The sequence below is a fragment of the Oncorhynchus keta genome, chromosome 5 (genome assembly GCF_023373465.1).
Source record: "Oncorhynchus keta strain PuntledgeMale-10-30-2019 chromosome 5, Oket_V2, whole genome shotgun sequence".
Lineage (NCBI taxonomy): Eukaryota > Metazoa > Chordata > Actinopteri > Salmoniformes > Salmonidae > Oncorhynchus > Oncorhynchus keta.
Genome location: NC_068425.1, coordinates 11,648,650 through 11,658,231, shown reverse-complemented (window position 1 = coordinate 11,658,231; position 9,582 = coordinate 11,648,650). Strand labels below are relative to the sequence as shown.

The 9,582-nt window shown below is 40.5% G+C and overlaps 1 long non-coding RNA gene across 1 annotated transcript; it reads right to left on the bottom strand.

Moving 5' to 3' along the window:
* Positions 1-3,498: 3,498 nt before the first annotated feature.
* LOC127930003 (uncharacterized) lies at positions 3,499-5,647 on the bottom strand. The gene is made up of 2 exons (XR_008136473.1): positions 5,476-5,647; positions 3,499-5,064 (listed from the first exon to the last, which is right to left on the bottom strand). It is a non-coding gene; the product is annotated as an uncharacterized LOC127930003 (long non-coding RNA).
* Between the last annotated feature and the right edge of the window lie 3,935 nt (positions 5,648-9,582).

The window sequence follows — 9,582 nt, the reverse complement described above, 5'->3', positions numbered from 1 at the left end:
AACTAGCTTGTTTTGCCCACTGGCTCATTTGTTCCTGTTAGAAACGACAGGCTGTGGTCTATTTTGGTTTAGCTATAAAAATCTTTGGTGGTGCCCCAAAGTGGTGATAAGCCCAGTCATTTTAGACAGAGGCTAACTACTGTTTAGTCTAAATTATGCTATATTGTCTGGAAATAAGATGAAATTGCAAAGTAGTCTAATATTTAGTAAGAAACAATTTTGCCAGCATTTCTTTAGGCAGTGTTGTCATTTGCTAGCAGTTTGTCAAAAATAGCTAACAACGATGCTAACATTAGCTAGAATCCGGTGGCCTCCCTTCAACTTTAGCTAGCTAACATACTGCATCTAAAATCAATCTGGTGACATCACAATGATGACAAAAGATTGTCCTACTAATTAGTTTGAATGTCATTGTATTTCCAAGCCACGAATGCACTTGACAGAATCTTCATCAGTGCTCATTGACAAGGCATTGAGTAGAATGTTAAGTCAGCCATCAGTCCAAAACAGTCATGAATATGCAAAGGACAATTATATAGCTACACATAATTTGTCTCCTGACTGCATATCCTCTGAGTATCAGTGATGCCCTTTTAGCAACTTTTCAGTCTATCTTGGCAACTTTTTTTTCCAAACTGCACCTAGCAACAAATTTAGCAACTTTTAAAAAGGACTCAAACGCTAAAAGGCACGCGACTTCCCTCTAAATGAAACAAAAACGATGTTCTGTCACAACACACGTGCCTGGCTGCAAAAGTGCAGCAGCAGACCAGCAGCAATTTCAGCAAATTTCAAATCATTGTTCGCTGATTGCAGCAGCAGTAGTACGGGTTCGACGAGCCAAACCCAATGACTATAGTTGCTCACGAATGTTTGATCTTGAACAGAACTTACGACATCAATCAACATGTCTCAATCAAAATCGTACAGAAAAGAGTGGGAGTCTGTACCTGAACAAATGTCAAATCATATTTTTGCGGAGCTGGCCAGACAATTATTATTTATTTTTTTACAAATCAATACAGAAAGTAGATGAGGGAACACAAGTTTGTGTATATATAGATTATAAACAATGGACAATCGAGCTAGGGGGTACAATATCACATTACAATTACACAAGGACCAAAGGGACATACACTTACAATTCTAACAGTTTTTTTTGTTAGTTAAATACTCTACTGTCTTAAAATACAGTTCAATTTCTTTTTGAAGGGTAAGAAAATGTGTTTTTTTTGTTTGTAAATTTACATTTGTGTATATGAAATTTGGCCAAAAGAATAATGAAATTAATTACATAAAAATGTTTCAGCTTATTTCTATCGTATATAAAGAATCCAAGCAGTACATCTCTCCACAATAGTGTAAAATCTTCATAAATGTGTTTAATTATAAATCTACTGATGTCTTGCCAGAGTTTTCTTGCATATTTTTTGGCATTGTATTCATGCAACACTGTTTCTGTGTGGTCATTACAAAAGGAGCAATTTGAGTTGATGTTTTCCTTAAACGTCTTCATATAGTGGTTGGCAGGATAATATTTATGAATAATTTTAAAGGAAACTTCCTTAATTTTGTTAACAAGTAGGTATGTGTGTGGCAACATCCAAACTTTTTCCCAACAGATATTATCAATAAATCCATTCCAATAAGGCATGACATCCTGCTGAAACAAGGTTCATAGCTCTGTTGTTGAATGGACCAAAAGAGAAACAAATTTTTCCTACTGATGGGTCAACAGGGTCAACAGAAGGTAGGCTCTGAGGGTCAGGTCTTGACACGTTCCTGAATAACATAGCAACACCTGAGGGAATGGCATCTAAAACAATTGCAAAATCTTTAGATGTTACAGGGACCTTGTAAAGTGATAAGAATTCCTTATAACTGAGTAAAAGACCCTCTGCATTTACCAGTTGGCTCACCAATAGGGTATTATTTCGGAACCAATATTCTAAAAACAAAGAAGTATTTTTATACAATATATCCCTATTATTCCATATATAATATATGTGTGGAGAAAAATTGTGTATAAATTAAGGACCATAACAAGAAAACCTGCTGATGAAAAGTAGAAAGTTTCACTGGAATTTTGTCAATATTATAATTGCAAAACAAAAGTTAAGGCCACCAAAAGTAAAGAAAACATGATGAGGAATAAAATTCCAGATAGAAGTGGGTCTTCTTAGGAATTGTTTTATCCAATTGATCTTAAAAGTGTTATTTAAAGTAGTGAAGTCCAGAAAATTCAGTCCACCATTCTCATAAGTGTTCATTACAACAGTTATCCTAATGTAATGGGTACGGTTTCTCCACAGAAAGTTGAAAAGCATCTGGTCTATCTCCTTGCTTATTTTACTGTCTAGATATAAAGATAGAGTGCCATATGTTAGTCTAGAGATACCTTCAGCCTTGGTTATTAGGACTCTTCCTTTTAAAGATAAGTCCCTCTGTAGCCATTGATTTAGCTTCTTCTGGGTATTTGTAATAAGAGGGTTAAAATTTAGTAAGCCTATACTTTTTTTAACCTTTTGACCTTTGTAACAGTTATGCCTAAATATGTAAGTTCTTCTTTTACTGGAATACCATAATATGAAGGTGTCACACAATCTTTGACAGCTATGAGTTCACATTTATTAATTTTAAGATATAGACCAGATGCTTTGGAAAAGGATTGTAATCACATTGATCGATATGGGAATTTGGTTAGCGTCTTTCAGAAAAAGTGTAGTATCGTCAGCCAGCTGGCTTATAATAATTTCTTTACCAGCTATGAAAATACCTTGTACAGGACTATTATTTAAAGAATTTGCAAGAATTTGGGTGATTAATAATAACAGGTACAGAGAGATAGGACAACCTTGCCTAATTCCTCTCTTTAACTCAAATATAGGTGAGGTGCCATATTTCAATTTGATAGAGCTGTTACCATTTGCATAGAGGCTTAATAGCCTTACAGAAAAAATCCCCAAAGCCAAGTCTCTCAAGGGAGTGGAAGAGAAACTGAAGCTCTACAGTGTCAAATGCTTTATAAAAATATAAAAATAATATGAAGCTATCCTCAGTTATTAGGTCTGGGTAGTCAAGTATGTCTAAAACTAGTCTGACATTGTTAGAAATATGTCTGTTCCTCATGAAGCCAGACTGTGTTTCATCAATGATTGCATCCAGGATTTCTTTAATTATTTTTGTAAGTAGTACGGCTAATATCTTGTAGTCATTATAAAGAAGACAAATTGGACGCCAGTTATCGATGAGCAGCACTTCTTTTTTTGGTATTAACCCCTGACTCATTGTAGGAGGGAGAACATTGTTTTTAATACTCTCTAAAAAGACTTCAAATAGGAAGGGAGCTACTTGTTCAGAAAATAATTTGTAAAATTCTGATGTAATTCCATCAACACCTGGTGATTTATTGTTCTTTAGATGTTTGATAGACTCTATAATCTCTTCAACTTTGATGGGTTCATCACACGGTTTAGATTCTATATCACTGATAGAGTGAACATTATAGATCCAATAAAGGCTCCTTCTTCTTTTAATTTATATATATTATCCTGTTTATTTTGTAACTCAATTAGTTCCATCTTCTTCTCCCCCGATAGGTCGGCTGGGGACCTCTGAGAAAGGGAAGTTATCTTAATTGATCACCTTTTCCTCCTCAGCTCTTCTGGTCTTAGCAAGAATACTACCATATTTTCTAAGGTATTTGGACACCTCAAATTTAAAGAGCTCCCAGTTCTTGCAATAATATTTTTCTTCACAAGCCCTTTCCCAAATGTGTGAGAGCAGATCTTTAACATCAAATTGAACTATATCATTATTTAATAATGATCTATTTAGCTTCCAGTAGGATGCTATACCAAGGTTAGTATCAGGGGTAAATATTTTGATATCAATGTAAATGCCCTATGGTCTGTGAGGGGAGTAGTACAAATATTTGTAGTAACACACTCACTATCAATACATTTGGATATAAGCCAAAAATCTATTCTGGATTGTCTGGAGCCTGTTTTGTTACTCCAAGTGAATGATCTGTCGGCCGGAAACCTCTCTCTCCATATATCAGTAAGATCAAACTTTTCCATAAAAAGTATTAAACCCAAATTCTGATTGGTTGGCCTACCTGGGGGCCATCTACTGTATCGGTTGAATGATCTATAGTAATGTCAAAGTCCCCTCCTATCAATAATAACAAATTGGGAAATGTAGATAATGGGTCACATTCCGAGTGTAGAATATTACCACCAAAGGTATTTTTCATTGTAGTGACATCGGCGGAGCGTTCAGATCCATGGGAAAGCCAAATATCGTTGCCCCACTGTGACCTCCAGAAGTTGGCATCAGCTGAAATTGAGTAAGAATCTTCTTCGTAAGTTTGTAAACAAAATAGGACTTCCGGTCATACAAGAACAAACTAATAAATTGAAGTACCTGAGTATTCCTGAAAAATAGTCACCTGGTGCTTGTTAAGTAAACAACATAAGGAAAAGGAGAATACCATGGCTGAAACCATCAACCTGTTCCTTCTGGTGAAATTTTAGGGAGGAATATGGATTTCTGAACCGTTGATGAAGCCTCGTCCTCCCACGAAGTAAGCAGCCTTTCCCTCATTTCGTGTTATCTTGATCGTTGGCCACAACTTGTTCCTTCTTTCTATGTCCTCCGGGCTGAGATGCTCGGTGAAACGCATACCCTGGCTCTGAAGGAAGGCGTTCTTCCTAGCAGCTTTCCAGACAGCTTCCCTGTAGAATCTGGCATTGAAGAGGATGATGATACCCCTAGGTCTTGAATCGTTTTGCTGTTGCTTCTTGCCGAGGCGATGCACAACGTCCATGGTATCACCAACTTTGTTCTTCTCTGCAGGCATAACTTCTTGGCAGATGCGGATAGCCTCTCCTCGCACATCTTCATTCTCCACCTCTGGCAAGCCGTAGAGTCTCAGGTTCCATCTTCTTGTGTATTGTCCCAGATCAGTGAGACGTCTATGGTAGACATTGTTATTCTTTTCCACACCTTTTTAAACCTTTGCCACTCTCGTTTTCACATCCTTGATTTCACCACCTGAAACTGTTGACAATGTCTCAAGTCAGCTATGTTGCATAACACACACACCCCACACAAGCCAACAGCAGATAATATTCAATCACATATGATATGGAAATGTGCTATAGTGCATAACACATAATCCTCACTCTTTGCATGGACATGCCAAAATAAATCATCCAATTATTATTCCAGTAACAGGAAAGGTCTTATATCTTGAACAAATAAAAATAGTAATGACTGTAAACTTGTTTTTTTCACAATCTTTCTGAAGTTCGGTAAAAAATAATCTGTTCAAGCCGCCATCTTGGCACCTCCTCCAGCTGGCCGGTCAATTTGAGTAACGTTATTGTGTATTCAACGTATTGACGCAATGACATCACAACGTCATTTAGCAACTTTAAGCAACAAATCAACCTGCCTCTAGCAATTTACCATTAAAATGAGTTGGCAACACATCTTGCTTGATTCTTAAAGCGTCCACATGCTTCCCAGCCGAAACAGTTCGGTAGAGTTCGTGCATATTATTATGACGATATTTTGTGACGTTTTGGACTTCGGTGAGGGGTTGTTCAGCTGTTTGGGCACACAACATTTGTTGGTGAGGCAAGCCGAAGTTCGGAGCCGGAATCTACGCCCCTTCATCGGTGATTGGTCAACAGTAGTATCTGTTGTCATTCAGCGAGAGACGATTCGTTTTCATGCATATTTTTTCATTGAAGAATACTGCAACCAATAATTTTAGTAAGATGTCAAATTGTGCGAGTAAGATCTCGACAGTAACGATTAATTTTGACTATTTTGAGGAGATGGCTACAGCGTCTCAAAATGGACAAACAGTACTATTGCCGCGTTTTTCTGGTTCTTTACGCAAAGGTCTTTTAAGGAAGTATGTGAGTGCACACCTTTATTTAACCAGGCAGGCTTGTTGAGAACATGTTCTCATTTACAGCTGCAACCTGGCCAAGCAAAGCAGTGCAACACAAACAACAACAGAGTTACGCATGGAGTAAATAAGCATACAGTCAATAACACAATAGAAAATAAAGAAAGTCTATATACAGTGTGTGCAAATGGTGTGAGGAGGTCAGGCAATAAATAGGCCATAGTAGCGGAGTAATTACAATTTAGCAAATTAGCACTGGAGTGATAGATGACCAGATAATGATGCGCAAGTAGAAATACTGGTGTGCAAAAGAGCAGAAAAGTAAATAAAAACATTATGGGGAGGAGGTGGGCTATTTACAGATGGGCTATGTACAGCTGCAGCGATCGGTTAGCTGCTCAGATCGCTGATGTTTAAAGTTAGTGAGGGAAATATAAGTCTCCAGCTTCAGCGATTTTTGAAATTTGTTCCAGTCATTGGCAGCAGAGAACTGGAAGGAAAGGCAGCCAAAGGAGGTGTTGGCTTTGGGAATGACCAGGAAGATATATCTGCTGGAGCGCGTGCTATGGGTGGGTGTTGTTATCGTGACCAGTGAGCTGAGATAAGGCGGAGCTTTATCTAGCATAGACTTATAGATGACCTGGAGCCAGTGGATCTGGCGGCGAATATGTAGCGAGGGCCAGCCGACTAGAGCACACAGGTTGCAGTGGTGGGTGGTATAAGTGGCTTTGGTGACAAAACGGATGGCACTGTGATAGACTGTATCCAGTTTGCTGAGTGGAGTATTGGAAGCTATTTTGTAAATGACATCGCCAAAGTCGAGGATCGGTAGGAGGGTATGTTTGGCGGCGTGAGTGAAGGAGTCTTAGTTGCGAAATAGGATGCCGATTCTAGATTTAATTTTGGATTGGAGATGTTTTAATATGAGTCTGGAAGGAGAGTTTACAGTCTAGCCAGACACCTAGGTATGTGTAGTTGTCCACATATTCTACTTTAGAAACGTCCAGAGTAGTGATGCTAGTCGGGCAGGTGGGTGCGGGCAGCAAACGTTTGAAAAGCATACATTTGGTTTTACTAGCTTTTAAGAGCAGTTGGAAGCCACGGAAGGAGTGTTGTATGGCATTGAAGCTCGTTTGGAGGTTAGTTAACAGTGTCCAAAGAAGGGCCAGATGTCCAAAGAAGGGCATGACATTTTTCAACATGTCCCTGATTGAGTCTGTAATACCAACATGTTTCAAGCAGACCACCATAGTCCCTGTACCCAAGAACATAAAGGCAATCTGCCTAAATGACTACAGACCCGTAGCACTCACGTCTGTAGCCATGAAGTACTTTGAAAGGCTGGTAATGGCCCACATCAACACCATTGTCCCAGAAACCCTAGGCCCACTCCAATTTACATACCGCCCAAACAGATCCACAGATTATGCCATCTCTATTGCACACTACACTGCTCTTTCCCACCTGGACAAAAGGAACACCTATGTGAGAATGCTATTCATTGACTACAGCTCAGCGTTCAACACCATAGTTCCCTGAAAGCTCATCACTAAGCTAAGGATCCTGGGACTAAACACCTCCCTCTGCAACTGGATCCCTGGACTTCCTGACGGGTCGCTCCCAGGTGGTGAGGGTAGGTAGCAACACATCTACCACACTGATCCTCAACACTGAAGCTTCCCAGGGGTGTGTGCTCAGTCCCCTCCTGTACTCCCTGTTCACCCACGACTGCATGGCCAGGCACGAGTCCAACACCATCATTAAGTTTGCAGACGACACAACAGTGGTAGGCCTGAACACCGACAACGACGAGACAACCTATAGGGAGGAGGTCCGAGACCTGGCTGGATGGTGCCAGAATAACAACCTCTCCCTCAACGTAACCAAGACTAAGGAGATGATTGTGGACTACAGGAAAGGGAGGACCGAGCACACCCCCATTCTCATCGACGGGGCTGTAGTGGAGCAGGTTGAGAGCTTCAAGTTCCTTGGTGTCCACATCAACAACAAACTAGAATGGTCCAAACACACCAAGACAGTTGTGAAGAGGGAATGACAAAGCCTATTCTCCCACAGGAAACTAAAAAGATTTGACATTTGTCCTGAGATCCTCAAAAGGTTCAGTGTCAGAGGAAGGCCCTAAAAACTGTCAAAGACCCCAGTCACCCCAGTCATAGACTGTTCTCTCTAATAACGCATGGCAAGCGGTACCAGAGTGCCAAGTCTAGGACAAAAAGGTTTCTCAACAGTTTTTACCCCCAAGCCATAAGACTCCTGAATAGGTAATCAAATGGCTGCCCAGACTATTTGCATTGTGTGCCACCCCCCACCAACCCCTCTTGTAAGCTGCTCCTCCTCTCTGTTTATCATATATGCATAGTCACTTTAACTATACATTAATGTACATACTACCGCAATTGGGCCGACCAACCAGTGCTCCCACACATTGGCTAACCGGGCTATCTGCATTGTGTCCTGCCACCCACCAACCCCTCTTTTACGCTACTGTTACTCTCCGTTCATCATATAAGAATAGTCACTTTAACCATATCTACATGTACATTCTACCTCAATCAGCCTGACTAACCGGTGTCTGTATGTAGCCTCGCTACTTTTATAGCCTTGCTACTGTATATATACGTTATTTTTCACTGTCTTTTTAATGTTGTTTTATTGATTTACTTACCTATTGTTCACCTAATACATTTTTTGCACTATTGGTTAGAATCTGTAAGTAAGCATTTCACTGTAAGGTCTACTAGACCTGTTGTATTTGGTGCACGTGACAAACTTTGATTTGATTTATACAGAATGGTGTCGTCTGCGTAGACGTGGATCAGGGAATTACCTGCAGCAAGAGCGACATCGTTGATATATACAGAGAAAAGAGTCGGCCCGAGAATTTAACCCTGTTGTACCCCCAGAGAGACTGCCAGAGGTCCGGACAAAAGGCCTTCCGATTTGACACACTGAACTCTGTCACAGAAGTAGTTGGTGAACCAAGCGAGGCAGTCATTTGAGGAACCAAGGCTGTTGAGTCTGCCGATAAGAAAACGGTGATTGACAGAGTCGAAAGCCTTGGCCAGGTCGATGAAGATAGCTGCGCAGTACTGTCTTTTATCGATTGTGGTTATGATATCGTTTAGTACCTTGAGCGTGGCTGAGGTGCACCCGTGACCAGCTCGGAAGCCGGATTGCACAGCGGAGAAGGTACGGTGAGATTTAAAATGGTCAGTGATCTGTTTATTAACTTGGCTTTCAAAGACGTTAGAAAGGCAGGGCAGGATGGATATAGGTCTATAAAAGTTTGGGTCTAGAGTGTCTCCCTCTTTGAAGAGGGGGATGACCGCGACAGCTTTCCAATCATTACGGATCTCGGACGATACAAAAGAGAGGTTGAACAGACTGGTAATAGGGGTTGCAACAATGGCGGTGGATAACTTTAGAAAGGGAGGGTCCAGATTGTCAAGCCCAGCTGATTTGTATGGGTCCAGGTTTGCAGCTCTTTCAGAACATCTGCTATCTGGATTTGGGTGAAGGAGAAGCTGGAGAGGCTTGGGCAAGTAGCTGCGGGGGGTGCAGAGCTGGTGGCCGGGGTAGCCAGGAGGAAAGCATGGCCAGCCGTAGAGAAATGCTTATTGAAATTCTCGATTATC